Source organism: Callithrix jacchus, chromosome 20 (genome assembly GCF_049354715.1).
Source record: "Callithrix jacchus isolate 240 chromosome 20, calJac240_pri, whole genome shotgun sequence".
NCBI lineage: Eukaryota > Metazoa > Chordata > Mammalia > Primates > Cebidae > Callithrix > Callithrix jacchus.
This window is the reverse complement of record NC_133521.1, coordinates 23,245,182-23,265,003: the sequence shown is the minus strand read 5'-3', so window position 1 is coordinate 23,265,003 and position 19,822 is coordinate 23,245,182. Positions and strand designations below refer to the sequence as shown.

At 42.9% G+C, this 19,822-nt stretch overlaps 1 protein-coding gene across 10 annotated transcripts in view; it reads left to right on the top strand.

The window, feature by feature from the left end:
- LOC128930325 (uncharacterized) overlaps positions 1–19,822 on the top strand; it is a 117,684-nt gene that overhangs the window by 30,634 nt on the left and 67,228 nt on the right. For 3 of the 10 annotated variants that reach the window (XR_008478254.2, XR_013530477.1, XM_078358211.1), the window contains 2 exons: positions 11,191–11,321; positions 19,447–19,665. The exons of 4 other annotated variants lie outside the window; for them this stretch is intronic. The gene's annotated coding sequence lies outside the window, so the exon portion shown is untranslated. Of the gene's footprint in view, positions 1–3,580; positions 11,167–11,190; positions 11,322–19,446; positions 19,666–19,822 lie in introns of those variants that run through there. 3 more of the 10 variants (XR_008478253.2, XR_008478252.2, XR_013530475.1) reach the window with 2 other exon arrangements.

Sequence of the window (19,822 nt, the reverse complement as noted above, 5' to 3'; positions counted from 1 at the left end):
GTGTCAGTGGTAGTAGTGGAATGAGTAGATTAGCAGTAGTGGTCAAATGAGACTCAAGGGTTTTAATTGGACAAATCAAATTAACAGCATATTGTGAAAGCTCAAGGCCTAAAATAGGGGAACAGAGTCATGGAAAGAAACATGGGGAAACTAGGAACAAGCAGGAAGGAGATCAGACGTAGAGTGAAGCAAAAAGTCCAGGCTGGCCTCAGGCTTTTGAATTCTGCCTATTTCAGTCCTTCCCAGCTACAAAAGATGGTGTCTCTTGCCTACCGCAAACAATTCATCCCAGTTTAGGATTTTCCTGGACAAGCAAAAAGTTCCTGTGCCGGGAGACCAGTTTCTGGAAAACCAGAATGGTTGGTTATCCTACTCCCACCAGCATCCTTCAGCCCGGAGCATCGGGCAAGCTTGGCCAGATGGCCGTGGAGTGATTCTTACTGTCCCCTATTTGGTATCCTCAATATCAGCCATTTTTGTGCCCACCACAATCTGTGGAGGATTCCAAAAGGACTTCAGCTTTAGATTGAGCTTAGTACTTCAGCTTTAGATTGAGCTTAGTACTTCAGCTTTAGATTGAGCTTAGTACTTCAGCTTTAGATGGAGCTTAGTACTTCAGCTTTAGATGGAGCTTAGTACTTCAGCTTTAGATTGAGCTTAGTACTTCAGCTTTAGATGGAGCTTAGTACTTCAGCTTTAGATGGAGCTTAGTACTTCAGCTTTAGATTTAGCTTAGTACTTCAGCTTTAGATTTAGCTTAGTACTTCAGCTTTAGATTTAGCTTAGTACTTCAGTTGCTGCTGGAAATGTAGGGAGGATTGTTCAGTGCACTGCAGCATGTAGAAAAATCCTGGCATCCTGGCTCACAGTAGATACACAGTGGGATTTGCTGAATTGATGAATGGAGATCTTTCCTGGAGTTCCAATTTGCTTGGTTAGGGCCCTAAAGGATTGCTAATTCTAACTTGTTTTCCTCCACAAAATCAAGCCACACAGCCAGGGTCCTACTCCAATCTGAGTGGGTCATTCGGGACCGTGTAATCCTCACACTAATCTTGGCTACTTCCTTGAAACTCTTTCAGGTTGTTCAGCCTAGCACACAACATGAAACATTTTCTCTTTCTCTGCCTCTTCCCTTTGGCAAGTTCAGCAAGCCTTGAGTCAGGACCCATTTGCTGTTATGAGAGGAGCAATGGTGAATGTGCCCAGGTCACATTTTAAGTATTTTCTATAGGTGATGTAGGAAAACAGACTTGGAAGGAGAACATTCATTCTGTGTTGCACCATGCCAGTAAACCATGATTTTTTCTTTGAAATACAAGTTCATGATGGCTCTCTGAGCTTTGGAACCATTGGGAGAGGACATGATGACACCATCCACTGTGCTTTGATTTCCTATTTTCAGAAAGGGCTCTTACAGTTCATCCATGAAGGTAAGTTATGCTGAAAGTTGCAGGAAGAGGATCAAGGAAGTTGGGCATGGCTGTGGTCTACTCAGAAATGAAGGGCAGCCATGTCTCCCATGAACATTTACAGAGCCTGTCACTATGGTGTAATAGAATATTTTGACTTAGATGGACCCAGTTTAGCTCTCAGTCATAGAACTAGTAGATCTGTGAGCTTATTACTATAGTTTTGTTAGCGTCATCATTGTTATCACAGCAGGTGCAACTCAAACGGGCGATATTGCCAGTTTAGTCAGGACACCTCTTCCTTGAGCAATGAAGGGCATTTTGCATCCTTACCCTCCACTCATAGAGGCCATTTGCACTGCTTAAGCATAATTATGATTCCAAATAATCCACAGACATTTATAAATGCCCTAGGGATCAGTACCATCCTGAGTTGAAAACTCCTTGAGGTAAGTCAGAGAGGAAAAATAGTGGAAGGAAAGAACATGACAGAAACTCGAGAATTCTGAGCTCTGGAGACAGAAATAGAAGCATCCAGTCAAGAGGTGATCTTGTTCATCCTCTTTCATGTAAAAATACACTTACACTGATGTTTGGAAGAACCTCGCAGCTCGTTGGTTGGTGTCTAATCTCCTAAAGACTCCATCTGTCTTACCCAATTTCCCACTGGGCCAGACATACATTTCCCTTATTGTAAATTTTCTGCATTGGCTCAAAATATTCTGTGCCTGGAATGTCTCATCTTCCTCTCTGCTCTTCCAAATTCAACTCCTCATTTAAAGTTCAGCACGTTAAAGTCTCCTCTCCAGGGATCTCTTACTGTGTCCACTCTGTACCCATCAGGTGGTTTATCTTCTGTATATGTGTCATCTCTTTCTTGAGACTGTAAGATATTTGAGGACAGAGATGATATTATCCCCTTCTGGTCCCTCTTTAGCACCGAGCCTAGAGTGATGTTTGCTTCGGACTTCTGCTGGTTCAGTAGCCAGAAATATTCACTCCCTGGTGCGGGTGTACCTTGCCCTTGCCTTTCTACATAGTTTTGTTGAAATTTCTAATACATTTCAGATCCTAAGAAAAGGTACTTGTTTTATCACAGCTGCTGCATAGAGGTCATTGCTTTAGAGGAGGTTTCTTTTCTTTCTTTTTTAATGAACTTAATCATTTTTAATATCTTTTCCAAAGCAGAATACATTAAATGACCCTGACTTGGCAGAAAGCCCTCTCTTGAGTGCTTTGGGAGGATTAGCGGAAGTTCTTTTACAGCCTCTTAGCCTGACTGGCTGCCTTTTCCTTTCTTTGGGTTATCAGGGATTGAGATTTGATCCTAATTAACAGAGGAGGAGCCCTGAGCTGTGCAGTTTCTGCTCACTGGTAGACAGGCAAGGGCTGGATTCTTCAGAGAAGTGAAGCTGGTCTTGTCAGTTATCTTAGCTCTTGTGCCTGAACATGGAGGCTGGCACAGATATTGATAAGACAGTTCTGAGAAAGCACAGCAGGCCCCAGAGAGAGGGGGAGAGCCTAAGGGGTAGAGGAGAGCAGTATCATTGAAAGAGAGTTGACCAGCCGTGGAGACCATCTTCAGAACTGACGGAGCAGGATGTGTGCTGAAGTGTACAAATTAAAAGTCAGTGATGACATTGTTTTTTTATTGTGCAAAAATCATTAAAAAAACAAAAAATGGGATACATTAATCAGCAGTTTAATGAGAATGGAAAATAACAATGCAACATAAAATTGTTGTCTATATTGCATTTGAATTCCTGGCTTGTTACTTTCCGGCGGCTGATGTGTTTGAAGCAGGAGGAACTGGTTCACACTGGAGGGGGTCATGCAGAGAGAAGGTGCCATTTCAGGTGGCCTACACTGGGTTGTATGGAGATTTCTTTTGTCTTATATTTGCTTCCTGGTTGTTTCTGCTTTAGGCCTGTGATATGATCTCTTCCGTAAGAACAAAGCATAAGAGGGAGCATACTCTTGCTTGTCTTCTTTCTCTGCGTGGCACCTAATAAAGTGCTAGCCATTTGTTGCTGTCTTAGAACTTTAGAGGAGGAAGCCCCAGCAGAGTCACCCCGCTTAATGTCCGTATTAATTGATTGAGTGGCTGAGGGTGATGGAGATTGGCCTGGAGTTGGCAATTGATGAATTATTTTATCTATGATATATAGACTCAAAAGTTAGAAGCACAACCCCTGTTATTCTGTCTTTGGTCTCAAACTGGGAGAAGATGCCACTGAGAAGCCTCAAAGAAGAAAGCAGAAAGGGGAATTTGTCTAAATATCACAGGCAAGTCTATTCTTATGGTTTGCCAATTGCATCGCTGGTTAAAACCTGCATCTTTCTCAGAACATGGCATTAAAATATTCTGCTCAGCTTCTGTGAGCTCCAGAAATACAATAAATAGCAGCACTATTTTTAAAGGATCATTGGGCTTCATTAAGTAAAGAGAGGCTTCTCTTTAACATGGTTTTGAGGATTCGCTGTCTAAACAGCAGGCTTGGGTGTTAACATCCTGGTGGAAGTTTTCCTAGTGTATATAAATAGGCCTCGCTGTTTCTGGCACTGACATTCTCTTCTGGGTATCCTTAGGCCAGTCATTTCAACCTCTCTGTGTTCTCACTTTTGTATCTGTATAAGGGGGATTGAAAAAAAACAGTTTCCCTGTTTATTGTGAGGATGAAATGCAATCTGACAGCTACATAACCATGGCAAAGTTGGCCATCGGTTTTTTCATTCATTAATTCACTAAGTATCTACCAAAGGCCAAGCCTTTAGAAACACTGTTGTAGGGATGCTTTGAATGGGTATTGCCATTGAATCTCTCTCTTAGTTTCTTGACATCATTAGGATCTAACAAGAGGTTGAATCAGTAAACGCCAATCAGCCTGAGATTAAAGTGCTTTGGTTCAGTTTTACCCACACAGGATCAAATTTAACCAACTTTTGTCCCAGATTAGGAAGTAGACAAGATTATCTTTCTATGGGGAGCAGTAACAGGGTCTTGGTCAAAGAATAATTCTTACAACTAAACAGTAGGATTCAAATTTCAGATCTGTTGCTTACTGGCTACATTTGGCCAAGTAACTTACTCACTCAATGGCTTGATTCTAGCCTTTGTAAGCAGGGATAATAAAATCTATCTTAGAAAGTTGTGAAGATGAAATACAGTGATGCCTCAGCTATGCCTTGCAGTGATCAGCATGTTGAGTGTGTGTGTGTGTGTGTGTGTGTATAACAGGCATGCCCTCAGCAGAAGTAAATATGATTGGGGTGGTGGCTTCTGGTCTTCAATGTGTCTTTTGTTTCTTTTCTTCTTCTAGGGCTCTTCCCATCTGCACTCTCACCTCCGAGACCCAGGTCCCTGCCTTTCAGCATGTTATCATCAAAACTCTCTCCCAGGAGGGGCATGTGTAGGCGTTTTGTTCTTTCTAGGGAGTTGCACTGGGTGGGTGATACCATTTGGATATGTCTCCACCCAAATCTCATCTTGAATTATAGCTCCCACAATTCCATGTCCTGGGAGAGACCCGGTGGGAGGTAATTGGATCATATGGGTGGGTCTTTCCTGTGATGCTCTCATGATAGTGAATAAGTCTTATAAGATCTGATGGTTTTATAAAGGGGAGTTTCCCTGCACATTCTCTCTCTTGCCTGCCACCATGCAAGATGTGTCTTTGCTCCTCCTCTGTGTGAGGCCTCCTTAACCATGTGGAACTGTGAGTAAATGAGACCTCTTTTCCTTTATAAAATTATCGAGTCTCAGTTATGTCTTTATTAGCAGCACGAGAACAGATTAGTACAGTGGGCTTCCTCTTGTTAGGTGGGATATGCCTTGTACCTTCTTTGTGGGATCAGAGACTTTGTTCTTTGTAAGAGGCGTTTTAAACCCTTGGAATCCATAAGCTTTTAAAAATTGGAGTATATAGAAAGGTGAATATGTTGTCAGACTTCAGCTTGTTGTAGTCTTGCGAAATTAACAAGTGAACATTGCCCAAACTTTCTAGAACTTAGTTTTCTCATGTGTGCAATGGGCATTATAAGAGTACCCTATAGTCCATTAACTCCCACATTAACAAACAAAACACTGTCAGAGTTTTGGCAAACAGTGCGCCCTCTCCATTGTCCCTTCTTGTCCTGCCCCCTGTCAGGGGAACTTTGTGGGCTAGTTTTTCTTCACTTTGTATTTTATAGAAACAGAATCATACAACATGTCCTTTCTTTCTGGCTTCTTTCAATTGCTGCAATGTTTGAAGACCCATCAATGTGGGTAGTTGTAGATCATTTATTTGCATCGCTGTATGCTATTCCATTGGATAATTACACCACAAACCACATGTTCATTTAATGTGGATGGACATTGGGGTTGTTTCCTTGACAATCTAGTGGTATCAATTTTCTGAGTTGGTGGTGCAACTTTTGCCCTCAAAGCTTTTGTTCTAAAAGCTCACTTCCCCAGAAGCTCAGTGTAGCTGTTGGATGGAACCTGAGGGCAAGTACAGAAGTCAGATTCTTTCACATGAACTTTAATTTAGGACCTAAGTCCTCCCAGTGACAACCCTGTAAGCTATGTAAGTGTCTCCCTATGATACCTTTGATCAAACTGTGCAGAGGAAGTTTAGGCATTTGCTCTAGTCAACAGACCTAACAAACACCAAAACTGGCATTCTAGTGCAGCTTTTAGCTTCTCTAAAGACTCTTCCTCTTTCAGAAATCCACACTGTCTCTTTACAATACGTGATAAAAGTCTCACTTTAACTTGAGGTTAAAGGCAATTTTTTTTTTTTTTTTTTGAGATGGAGTTTTGTTCTGTTGCTCAGGCTGGCATGCAGTGGTGCAGTCTTGGCTCACTACAACCTCTGCCTCCTAGGTTCAAGCGATTCTCCTGCCTCAGCCTCCCAAGTAGCTGGGACTATAGGTGTGTGCTACCACACCCAGCTCAGTTTTGTATTTTTAGTAGAGATGGGGTTTCACCATATTGGCCAGGCTGGTCTCCAACACCTGACCTCTTGATCCACCCACTTCGGCCTCCCAAAGTGCTGGGGTTACAGGCGTGAGCCACCACACCCGGCCCAAATAGTTTTATTCTTAAGTGTCTGCAGGAAACTTGGCCAGGTCACTTATTCCTGAATGAGACTCTGTTTCCTCACCTTTGAGACTAGAGTGGTAGAATTCATTGCCCACAGGGAGTAGAGGACAGTGGGTTAGAGTCAAGCTAGATTGTTAGGTTGGAATCTCAATCCCTTCACTCATTAGCTGTGTGACCTTGGGCAAATTGCTTGCCCTCTGTGTGCCTCAGTTTGCTCATCCATAAAGGAGAGTAATAAAAGCTACCACTCAAAGCTACTGTGAGGATTAAATGGAGAATGTACATAAAGCACTTTGCATAGTACCTATCTATCGAGCACAGCACTGATAATTCTTGGGCACTTACTATTCTAATACAATTCTAACTGTTTGGCAGGTCTGACATCCCAAGAGCCGGGTTCTGTCATTTCAGCCAGCACTTTGAATCAAAGATCTTCACCAGCTCCTAAATAAACGTTACATGGCTGCTACCACTGCTTCTCTTTTTGGAGATGTCTGTTAAAATTATGATTCAATTGTCAGTAACAAAATATTCTTAAGATGTCTTCAGCCATACCCTCAAATTATATGACAGTGTCTGGCTTTAATACCCATCTAAATAGTTATACTGTTGACAGGTTTCGAGAGTGGTGTTTGCTCTTCCATTCCTCTCATTAACTTATGTAGCAACATCATAACTCTCTGGAAGGATTAAGAAAAAAAAGGATGCTGGCATATTCCATCTGAATTCATTTCATATAGCATCTGTGTCAGAGCGTTTGCATATGAATGAGATGCCTTGACGTTCTCTCATTAACATGGGAGCACTGCAGTGACATGTTTCAGAGCTCAGGTTCAAGAGTTTGAAGCAAGAGAGGGAAGAAGGGTTGAAGGCTCAGTCCATGTAAAATTTCACTGCAGTAAACCTGGTTTATAATCTTAATCCCAATCAGGCTGTAGTATGGATGGGCAGTTCCATCTCTTGTCTCTAGGATTATAAACCCAACTTTCCACTCAGTCTCCTCCCATATCCCCAACATTCTAGCCTCACTGATGTGTTTTTCATTAACACATTCCAGTTTGTGTATGTGTAAGGTTCTCCCTGTCTTCGATAGTGCAGTCTTCCCTCCATGTTTGGCAAGACTTAACAATTCCAGTAAACATCAATGTCTTTATGAATCTTTCCTCAATTCTTCTGGGTCAATTTAACCACTTTCTCCCTGGGCCCTAATGCCGGATCTTCATGACTGGAATGGCCTGTGCACCACGTTGCTGTTTCTTTTTTTTTTTTTTTTTCTTGAGATGGAGTCTCACTCTGTTGCCAGGCTGGAGTGCAGTGGTGTGATCTCAGCTCATTGCAACCTCCACCTCCTGGGTTCAAGCAGTTGTCCTGCCTCAGCCTCCCGAGTAGCTGGGATTACAGGAGTGCGCCACCACACTCAGCTAATTTTTGTATTTTTAGTAGAGATGGGGTTTCACCATGTTGGCCAGGATGGTCTCAATCTCTTGACCTTGTGATCTTCCCATCTCGGCCTCCCAAAATGTTGGGATTACAGGCAAGAACCACTGTGCCTGGCCACGTGTTTCTTTTATGCATAGAGTGGAGCTTCGTTGTTCCAGCCCTGGTGTTCAGAAGAGTGGTAGATGCTTAATGAATATTTATGAAACACATCAGTGCAGAGCTTCTCACTCAAAGGGACTAAATGTATTTAAACTGCTCCTGAATGTGGGTAATAGGCTGCCTCACACTTCAACCAAAAATTTCAGTGCCAGTTGACAAGGTTCAGGCTCAGCCCTGGAGTTCCATCTGAGCCTCATCTCCCTCAAATCACAAGCTTTGGAAATGGAATAAGGACTTTTTCACAGCCAGTGGGCAGCCCATGGCTTGTTAGGTGGTCTCATTATGGAACATACAGACTCGGAGGAAATTAGCATCAGCGCTGGGCTCCTGTTCAAGTCTCCTGAACTGGGAAGACACGGGTCTCAGCCGCTAAAGCCTGGTGGATGACAGGACGAGGTAAAGGCACACCAGGCAGGGGCAATGGTCAGTGCTACCTCAGGAACCACGGAACCTATAATGACTCCAGAGCTTGACTGCCTGTGTGACCTCAGTCAGCAGTGTAACCTTGCACACATTCCCTAAACTTTCTGGAACTCAGTTTTCTCATCTACACAATGGGCATAATAAGAGTACCCCATGGCATAGGGCTATTGTGTGCTCAGTCATAGAGTCACCCTTGCATGTGTCACACTCTTACATATGACATAGAAAACTGGACTCCATAGTCAACCATTGCTAGTTTTTTATAGAAAGAATTCACCTCAAATTACAAATGATGAGAACACATGGACACATAGATGGGAACAACATACACTGGGGCCGACTGGAAGGTGGAGGGTGGAAGGAGGGAGAGGATCAGGTAAAGTTATTAGACTTAATATCTGGGTGATGAAATAATCAGGTACTAGACTTAATATCTGAGTGATAAAATAATTTGTACAACAAACCCCCAAGACACAGGCTTACCTATGTAACAAACCTGAGCAAATAAACCTGAACTTAAAGTAAGTTAAGAAAAAGACAAGCATTTGTGAGTATGTGGAAAAAAAAATATATTTGATGCTCACCAAAATCTTGTAAAGTTATTGTCATCTTTTTTAGAACAAGTGAAAAATCCCTGCATTTCAAAATAGGAATGTAGAGTCAGAAAGCTCATTGAGATCTCACAGTCTGTGCCCTGAGTGATTAAACATCACAGTCAAGGGGATGTAGAGCACATATCTTTGGACACATCTTGGGTGCCTGGCATGTCTTGCACACACAGACAACCCAACACACCTCCACCGACTCTCAACTCCTGTCGAAGTGGCCTGCTGGTGATCACCTATGGGCATGATTAATGGGCGTGGAAGACCAGTGAGTTGCGGGTGACTCTCTGAGAAAGATGGTGTTAAAAGGAGGATATGGGATAAGCTTGTGGGGAACAGGGAAGAGGGCAGTTCAGTGAAGCAGAATTTTGGTAGTGCTCAGTTATGTTAGTTTCCTGTGGCTGCTGTAACAAATTCCTCCAAACGTGGTGATTGAAAACAACACATGTTTTCTCACACTTCTGGAAGTCAGAAGTCCAAAATCGGTTTCACTGGGTCAAAATCAAGGTCCAAGACTGCACACCCTCTGAATGCTCCAAGGGAGAACGTAATCTTCTGCCTTTTCTAGCTTCTAGAGCTGCGTTTCTTGCCATCTTGGGCTCCCAGCCCCTCCCATCTTCAAGGCTAGCCCTTCAGCATCTTGCTGCAGTCATCTCATTGCTGACCTGTCTCCACAGTCCAGTCTCTTTTTGCCTTTCTCTTATAAGAACACTTACGATTACATTAAGGGCCCCCCTCAATAATTCAAAATAATCTGTTTCTTAAGATCCTTCACCACTGCACGACATCCTGTGCCATGTAAGGCATTTACAGCTTCTCGGGATAAGAACGTGGATGTCTTTGGGATTGTTGCTCGGTCTTCCACGCTAGTGCAGCACCTACACCTGGGGGCTCAGGAGCTCTGATCCACAAGTGTATTGGGCCTCTTTGTTGACCTTCATCTACTGCAGATCCTCAGCTTGGCCCATGCTCTGATCTGAGACTCCTCAGGAGGCCTTTTCCCTAGTGCGTATGAAACGGGTACAGAACAGACAGACCGTGAACAGGAAAGCACTGGCTTATGTAACAATTGAATTTCTGGAAGAGGAATGAATAGATTGGTACTTTGCTTGTCTGTCTCCTAGAGTCTGAAATGTGGGAATCTGGTCCACAGAGATAAGGCTTCCCTTTCCAGGTGCAGGCAATGCTGTCTTGTCCCAACCCCCAAAGTTAAGTATCCAAAACAGTACTTTGTTGGATTCACCAAGGAAGAGCCACCTTGGTTGGTTGTAGACAGCTTGACTTGGCTGCATACATTCTCAAAAATACCATTTATTTTATTGGCACTTGAGAAAGTGATTTGAGAACTATTCGAACTATTTGCATGAATGGGCATGTTCCACGACCCTGTGTACTATTTTTTTTTTTTGGTCCAGTTTTTGCTCACAAGGTCTAGTGCATCTATTACACTTTCCAGTTTCTGTCTTGACATGGACACCTCTTGTTCGATTCCCTGAGCTGCTGGGGACCACAGTCTGCCTTTTGTACCATGTGCTTGATTATGTAGTGACTGTGAGCCCAGCTGGCAGCCTGTGGGAACTGTCTTGCCCCTCACTGTTGCTTCAGCTGTGTGACATCGAAAGTATCTGGTCATTGATTTGATTATTTTGAGACTACACAGAAAATCTTAACTTGCTTACGGAGAACTTCAGAAAATTAGCCCATGGACAGAAAGTGCTTGTAGCTAAACTCAAGCTGATGTTCTTCCCTTTCAACACTTTCCTTAGCAGAGTCCTGGGGGAGTCAGTCCTGATGCATCGACTTTCAAGGTTAACAAGATAAAGAAAAAAAATCACCATAATGTTTTTTGCTCTTATTTTTTTCTGTTTCAAATAGAAAATGTGCTATGGTTCAAAAGCGTTTCTGAAATTTCATGTGTTGAAAACTTAATCCCCAATGCAGCAGTGTTAAAAGGTAGCACATTTTAGAGGTGACCAGAGCCCTCGTGAATGGATTAGTACCGTAAGGTCAGGAGTGGGTTCCTGAAAAAAGAGTGAGTTCAGCCCCCTTTCTTCCCAAACTATAGGTTAGCAAGAGTGTGCCTGCGTGCTTCCTTGCCCTTCCACCTTCTGCCAAGGGATACTGTAACAAGAAGACCCTCACTGAATGCTGAGTAGATGTTGGTGCATGCCTTTGGACTTTTCAGCCTCCAGAACTGTGAGCCAACTATCTTTCCTTTACCCATTACCCAATCTTAGGCTAATAAGATTTGTAATAGCAACACAAAATGGACTAAGACAAAATGTTTGGGGATTTGTTCTGACAACTTGAGCTAACATCCTCTTCCTGAAGGTTGTCTTTAAAGAACTCTGGAATTCCTAAGCTTCAGCTCATATCTGCAAATGTAATGAAACCCTCTCTCCAGCTAAGGTCATTTTCCATGAAACAGGCATTGCCCTGGCAGTGTGGGCTGTAATGTAAATGTAAATATCAGAAACCTGGGCACAGCCAACTGAAACAGGAATGCCATGTGTTCTTGTTGCCAGGGGTGAGGGTGGGTAATGATGTGCATATGTGAAATCTCGGTGCCCATGTCTCTGCTCAATGAGGTATCTATCAGCTGTTGGGACTTCAGGTGAGAAGGCATTTATTTTGCTCACTGATGTTGAAATCATCCTACCTACTGCCACGGGTTGCAGGCAGAAACTGAGCCCACAAAAAGGCAGAGGCTGTAGTTTAAGTTGGTTTTTAAAATTATCGCTGTCCATAGAGCCTGATATGAGGTCATATTTGGGTTTATTGTTTAATCTTTCTAACAATCCTGTGATGGGAAGTTCATTTAGCTCACAGTTTTCAAGGAAGGAGACAGAGGCTAACAGTTTAAGCCTCTTGTCCATGGTCACCCAGTTAGTAAGTGGGCTTGCAGGATCCAGGGCATCTCTGCCTTAGAGATCTCCTCTCTCACCCACTCTGCGATGGCACAGGTTACTCTGCTTTTCACAGTATTATGCAGTGCATCTCTGTGGTTTGTATTAAGAGTTTTAGAGTGGGACATGCATGTTTCCACCTTGACCAAACCATGCCGGGATGCATGTGAAAGGACCAAAATCTGACTTGGGCAATGACTACTTACTCTGCTCATTGCTCATGGGATCTCCAGATCCTTGGGAGAGGCAGCTGGAAGCTGAGATTGGAGACTATGTAGACTCTGAATGGTTTATTGTGTATGAATCTGGAATAGAGGTTGTCAAAGAATTGCCCCTGAACCAGCAGCATCTGGTTTGTTTGAAATGCAAATTCTGGACTGGGCGCGGTGGCTCACGCCTGTAATCCCAGCACTTTGGGAGGCAGAGGCGGGTGGATCGCGAGGTCAAGAGATTGAGACCATCCTGGTCAACATGGTGAAACCCCATCTCTACTAAAAATACAAAAAATTAGCTGGGCATGGTGGCGTGTGCCTGTAATCCCAGCTACTCGGGAGGCTGAGGCAGGAGAATTGCCTGAACCTAGGAGGCAGAGGTTGCGGTGAACCGAGAATGCGCTGTTGCACTCCAGCCTGGGTAACAAGAGCGAAACTCCGTCTCAAAAAAAAGAAAAAGAAAAAAAGAAATGCAAATTCTGGAGTTCTACCTAGACCTACTGAATCAAAAACTCAGAACCTGGGGCTTAGCAATCTATATTTTAACAAACCCTCGCGGTGATGCTGATTCATGCTAAACAGGTCTTCCAGAGTTTGTGCTCTGCCTTTATTAGCAAACCCTTTTGTCATTCTCAGCACAGGCTGAGACTAAACAGCTACTTTCAAGTGCTGGACAGGGGAGGAACGAGGCCCAGTGGAGCCTGCCTGATTCTCAGAGGGCAGGGGGCCTTCAGAGGGAGGATTTTCATCCTGGGTGAGATCTACTTATGCCTGTGAGTGCTTTCTCCTCCCTTAAGCCCTCCCTCCCTGCTGGAAGCCTTCTGACTTAGGAATGCTTGTCCAGACCTCAGATGCATGTGATTCTGATCATTAGCACCTTGTAGTTGGGATCCTAGCCTTGTAAATCTCTTTGTTCTCTCAAAGTTCAGGGGAAGGGAGGGGCAGGAAGCCTGAAGGAGTTCTTTCAGCCTGTTCATCTGCTTCGAGTAGAACAAAGCTACAGAGTGGGGAAGGTGCTTTGATCCCAGACAATGAGAGCGGCTGGATTAAGTGTTTGGAGGGACCAGACAGCTCTGGCACAAAACAGATCTGTTACTTTTCTTTTTTCTTTTTTCTTTTTTGAGACCTAATTCATGTACTGGAAACAAAAAAGGCATAATGTTTTGAAAGGTGGTGTTTCCATAGCTGTAAGTCTCAGGCATAAACTGAAACGTGTGTACTGGGTGCCCTGCCCAGGCTTGGAGGTTCTACCCTTGGGACGAACACTGATGCATTGGAATGCCACAGCATTTCCAGGTGACCCCAAGGCCACTGAGTGGCAGCTGGGACTGGGAAATACTGGAGCTGGGAGAGACTTGGGAAATTTGCTTATGTGCTTAAAACCCATTTATGCCTAGTGTTCCATTATTGGAATGCTAAGCATGAGGGAGTTATTTATATCTTACTGCTCAAGGTCATAACCAAGGTCTCATTGAAAAAATTAAAAAAGTTGCAGCCTCAGGCATAAATGGGTTAACACAGTTGCTAAGCATAGAGAACTCTGAGTTTAAAAATAAACATCACAAAATAAACATTTCTGTATATGGTGCCTACGAGGTACATTACATACCACCCTCCACTAAACCCACGGGGGCCTCTGCTTTCTCTTATGATTCATGGCCATTTCAAGAATACTCATGATTTCAGTGTTACTGCTATCCCCATATTTCAGAGGAGAAATACAAAAGCACAAAGAGGTTGGTAAGTTCCCCAAGTTCACACAGCTAAAGAAGTGGCAAGGTCAGGATGCCAACCCAGGCAGTCTGGTTCCAGGTCAGCGCCCTTCACTCTAGGATAAGGTCCCTGTCCATAATGAGTTCCAGTCCTTCTGAGGAACTGATGGTGCAGGGAAAACCCAGCACATCTTGAGTGCTCAGGACATGGTGCCTGTCCTTACCATTTCTGTTGTTACGTACACAGATAAATTTAGCACATTGTGACAAGGGCTGACGAGATGGGTAGAGTGTTATGAGGAAGCAGAAGAGGGAACCCGGAGCTCAGAACTGCCAGTGGGCCAGGATGCAGGCAGCCGTCATTCACAGAAGAGGTGATATTTGAGTTGAGTCTCTAGAACCGCAGAGAAAGGTAGAGAAAGGTGTGTCAAGCAGGGGAATCATAATATACAAAGACTTCCGAATCAGACCAGAGTGACAAAAATTAGAGGGCTATAAGGATGCTTTTGCTTTCCAGAGTTTTAACTTATGCCTCTCCATACCTGTCACCTTTATCAAAACCCCAAGCTTTCTCCTGTATCAAAATGATGACGTTAGAAGTAGAAATTAACTATGGTGGAAAGGACCTCAGTATGTGCATCAGATTCAAGTTATGTACAGAAAACAGAAGCAGCTGTTTAACTCCAGGCAGCCTGAATGTCTAAGCATTCCCTTTGTTTGCACACAGCCCTGGTCTTCTATCTTCTTATGCTAATAACCCCTTGAAGCATGCTTGGAGAACGCTCCATCCCATCCTTGACACCCAGTTCTCACCTACAATCAATACTTGGTTCAGATGCCTCCTTCAGGAAGTATTCCATGCTCCTCCTAGCTGGGAATAATTCTTTCCTCCTTTTCATTGGTTCATAGCAGTGATGACGTCCTATCTTTCATTGTGCACATTTTACCTCCCTTGTTGGATGGTAAGCTTCTTGTAGGTGAGATTCCTGTTCAATATGGAGTTCTCAGCACTCACAGAGGACCCATGGTGATATGCAATAACTTTGAAAATGTACTAATGAACATATTAGGAACCATTTGTCTGGGCCCCTATTCTGGCTTTTTTGTTAATTGGGCAATTGTCTTCAGGAGAATGAAACCCTGGGAAGAAATCTCTCACAGTGCTCACAGAGGCTTTGGCTCACAGTCAGGAGAGCACCTGAGTTCTAGGGCATCAGCAATCATCCACGTCAGGTTTCTCTCCCTCTGGCATGATGGATAGAGGAAAGATTTCTGAAACTTCTCTCAATTTGACAATTCAGTATGGTTTCATGTAGTACCAATTGGGTTTAGGACATGCCACCCCAAACTTAGCATAGAAATACAATGTTTGCATTGTATTAGCATAGAAATGTTTCTTTGGGTCTTCATTTCCAAAGGTTCTCGTGTCACATAAAACTTGCGTTAAATAAATTTGTATGCTTTTCTCTTGTTAATCTGTCTTTTGTAATAGGGGTTTTAGCCATGAACCCGAGATGGAAGGAAAAGCTATTTATTCTCCCCCATAGTGTACGCCTCAGTATCTGATAGGGCAAAACTTAGAATATGGTCCTAAGACAACTAAAAAGGGCCTTGATTCAGCTGTACTCTTGAATTCCAAAGGCATGATATGCCTGTGATTTTTTTTCCTTGGTGCCAAATCAGCTCTGCTTATCGACTGCTATTTTAATGAAACCTCCTGGTACCAGCTCAGGAAGGATATTTTTATTAGATACGACTGGGCGGATTCTCATGTTGAAAGCATTTGGTGTAAAACATGAACGCATTCAGTCCTCAGATATCCTTCCAAATATTTCCTTTGAAATTGGAAAATTACCAAGGAACTTGTGATAAGAAGATGAAAAAAGGAATTAAAAAGCAAGGATGACATGCTTCTCTTCTCCCCACGATCCTGCATGGGTGGGGCTTTTGGGATTTGGAAATCAACAACATTAGAAGGTTACTTGGGGAGAGACCTGGAGTTGGGCAACCCTGGCCCTAGCTGTGCTCGGAGGGGTGGGTCAGATGGTCAGTGTTCTTGTCTTCTGCTTCTTTGTCTTCTCTAACTTCCTCTTGGGGCCTGGAGTCACACAGAGAAGATAAGAACAGGTCTGATTCACATAAAGTCAACCCTATTAATTCATCAAGCCCCTGGCATTATGGCTTGGATTCTGGATTCTGGATTATGGTGTCTAAATCTCAGTATCAAGGGGAATGTTGCCACCAATATTTATAGAAATCAACCCTTCCTCTCCCATTTAAAAATCTTGTCTGAGATCATCTACTTCCCCCAACTCAGAATGCAGTAGAGGCAGAAGCTTATAACTTGGGTTCTGGATCACCAGCCTGAGTTGAAATATTAGCTTTACCACTTTATGTTTGGGTAATCTTGGACAAGTTATTTCATCCTGTTGTGCCTCAGTTGCCTAATTGTTAAAATGAAGATAAATGGTATTACTCATCCATCTCATAAGGTAGTTATAAAGAGACAAGACATATAACATACTTAACTATCCCTGATATAAATACTTAATAAATGGTAGCTATTGTTGCCACTACCGTAAAGACCCACCTGTCTTGATAAGTAAAGGATGGAGATGATGGAGACTTACATAACTTCCCGAGCTTTTCCCGCATAATCCTACTTCCACATGCTTCCATGCAGGGGATTGTATGAGCAATCACCTGAATCCCTGGACAGTTTTTACATGCATCTGGACTTTGCTGAACTCCTGACATTGCTGATATCATCAGAGTCTTTTCCAAGTGAGGCGGTGTGCTACTGATACCCAACAAGAGTGCGTGAAGTTGGACTCCTCTCCTAGTTTGAGATGGAGGTAAAAGGTTCAAAGCAAGAGGGCATTCAGGGCATCTGGGTGGCTTTGTTTCCTAGATATAGCTCTTTTAGAATTGAATTTCAGAGGACATAAACAAGGGCCATGATACTGAGACATTTAACTCCAGGATTCTCACTGCTTAACCAGAGAGCCTAGGATGGCTTTCCTGATTCCTACTGAAATTCCCTCTTAAGCCTTGTCACCATTTCACTATTATCCTCGCCATTGATAGATGAGAAGCCTGAGGTTCAGAGAAGTCAACGGCCAGTGGGAGAACCTCAGGAGCATTTAAGAAAAGAGATGTTGGTAGTATATTTTACAGAGAAGAAAAGGAAGCATCTCTACTCATGTTGAATTCATTCAACAGGACTTAGAGGAATTTGTGATTCATTCACACAAGGAGGAGGATCAAAGTGGTCTCAATCGCCTTGACTAGCAAGAAACATTTTCTTATCCTTGGAATTTTCCTGGGTGAAGTATAGGGTCTAGGGTATTCCTCGTAGATAAAAATTATTTTGACAACGATAGCTCAGTTTTTCAGACTCCTCACCTTCCCCTGATATCCCTGCTCTGAGTCTCTTCCTCCTAACTGCCCTTCCTGGTCCAAGTCCTTTAAGATATGGGAAATGTTGGAAATTCCAAAGTTCCAGCCTGATCTGATGCCCCTGCCAGGCATTCTCTGAGCTCAGTGTCCCATTTTCCAGCTCTCCATTCAAACTCCACTGTTTCTTCTTGACTGGACCCATTACTTGGTGCTGCTGTCTCTTTGCCTTGCTTTCATCTCTTTTCTGGGTTATTGGCTCAGGTCATCCTCACCTCCCAGAATCCAGGCTAAAGCTCTGACTTCTTGGGTCTGGACAAGTCTATCTGGGGCAACCCAGGAGGTTTCTTCCAGCTCAGGGACCCCCAGCATTTTTCTTTTCTCACTGGTAGGGACATTCAGAGTCATGACCTTGAGTCAAGATACCAGAAAGTCTCCTTTTCACTGGTACATATGAATAATAGAAATTTATTTGATCTTTCATGCAACTCTGTGACAGAGCAGCAGTGTCTTTCCTGGCCACAGGGCAAGGTGTGGTGGACTGTATGTCTATATTTTATGTCCCTTTTGTATACTTTTCTTTTCCTTCAGGCTTCCAGATGCTTGTCCCAAGCCCTACCACCAGAGACAGAGTAAAAATTCTGTCTCCTTGCTGCTGGGCTGGAGGGATTTGGTGCTTCATGTATGGAGCTAGAGATCATTTTCCTAAGTGAACTAATACAGGAATAGAAAACCAAATACTGCATGTTGTCACTTAAAAGTGGGAGCTAAAGGTTGAGTGCACATGGACACCAGAAAGGAAGTAACAGACACCAGGACCTACTTGAGGGTGGAGGGAGAGTGGCAGGTGAACATCAAAAAACTACCTACCAGGTACTATGTTTAACACCTGGGTGATGAAATAATCTGTACACCAAACCCCTGTGACATGCAGTTTATCTATATGGCAAACTTGCACGTGAATCCCTGAACCTAAAATAAAAGTTTTTTAAAAAAGGAAATAGGAACCTTGGTGGTACTTCTCAAAAACAAAGACATTCTGGCACAGAAACAATGCTTCCAGACAAGATAGAGTTTCTTGAGCATCTGCTATATTCCAGACTCTGAGAGAGTTTATTTGCGGTGCAATCTAGAGCAGTGGTCCCCAAGCTTTTTGGCATCAGGGAAAGGTTTCATGGCAAGACAACTTTTCGATGGATGGGTGGGTGGGGTGGCAGGGATGTTTTGGGATGACACTATTCCACCTTACATCATCAGGCATGAGTTATATTCTCATAAGGAGTGTACAACCTAGATCCCATGCATGCGCAGTTCACAGTAGGGTTCCGGCTCCTGTGAGAATCTAATGCTGCTGCTGATCTGAGAGGAGGAGGCAGAGCTCAGGCGGTAATGCTGGCTTGCCCAATGCCCACGCCGTGCTGTTCAGCCCCGTTCCTAACAGGTCATGGACCAGTCTGCAGCCTAGGGGTTGGGGAACCCTTGATCTAGAATCTTTCTAGATTCTAGAATTCTGGATGAAACAAGCTTAATCACCTCCTCTACTGATGCCTTCTTAAAGTCCAAAGATGTCCTCAAGATTTTTGTGTTGTTCAAAAGATCTTGGTTTCATGACAAAACAAAAGGATTCTTTTTTTTTTTTTTTTTAATTAGAAGCAAACACCCATGAAAGGCATCTGGGGGTTATAATGATACATGTTTTTTTCTTAAACACAAATACATTTTGGTTCTAATTCTTATAACAAACAACAGTGACAAAACCCTGAGGTGGATATTTTTAATTCCACCTTACAGATAAAAAAATATTGAGTATGTATTAGGGATTTTTAATGATGTTTTGTTCTCTCACATAGCAAATAGCTGGCCGATTAATTATCCAGATCCAGATATGTATGACTTCAAACCCATGTCCTTTCCACGAATTTAAAAATTCAAAGACTGGTTTAATTGTATAACTGATGTAGGTTTTATAATGTCATCTTTATATTCTAATGATAGGTGCATTCCATTCTCCTGGGTGGTATTTTAATTTGTGCAAGGTAACGAGAGTTTCCACAAATTCAGTCTAGATTTTGACCCTGAAATTTTTACACTGCAGGAGTAATGGGACAAATATCTCATCCGTATATTAAGGCTTTTTGCAAACCTTGGACTGGAGTGACCAACCTAAGCAGCCACAAGAAGCTTTATCTACTGGAAATAGATGTTCTGGTACCTAGGCTGAAATTGCTAAATTCCACATCTTATTAGGAATCTGCTTGAAATTCTGTACTGTCCCAATTTTATCTTCAGAATTGAATTAATTAGCTAAAAAACATTTGCATGTGTAATTTGTTTTTTTCTTCAGATGCACCGTGATAACAAGCTATTCTTTTACATCATTAAGATGGAAACATATTATATTTTCATGCAAAGAGGAATCTGTTATTTTTGAAGTGTTTAATCCCCTTGTCTTTAAAATATTCAAAAAGTAA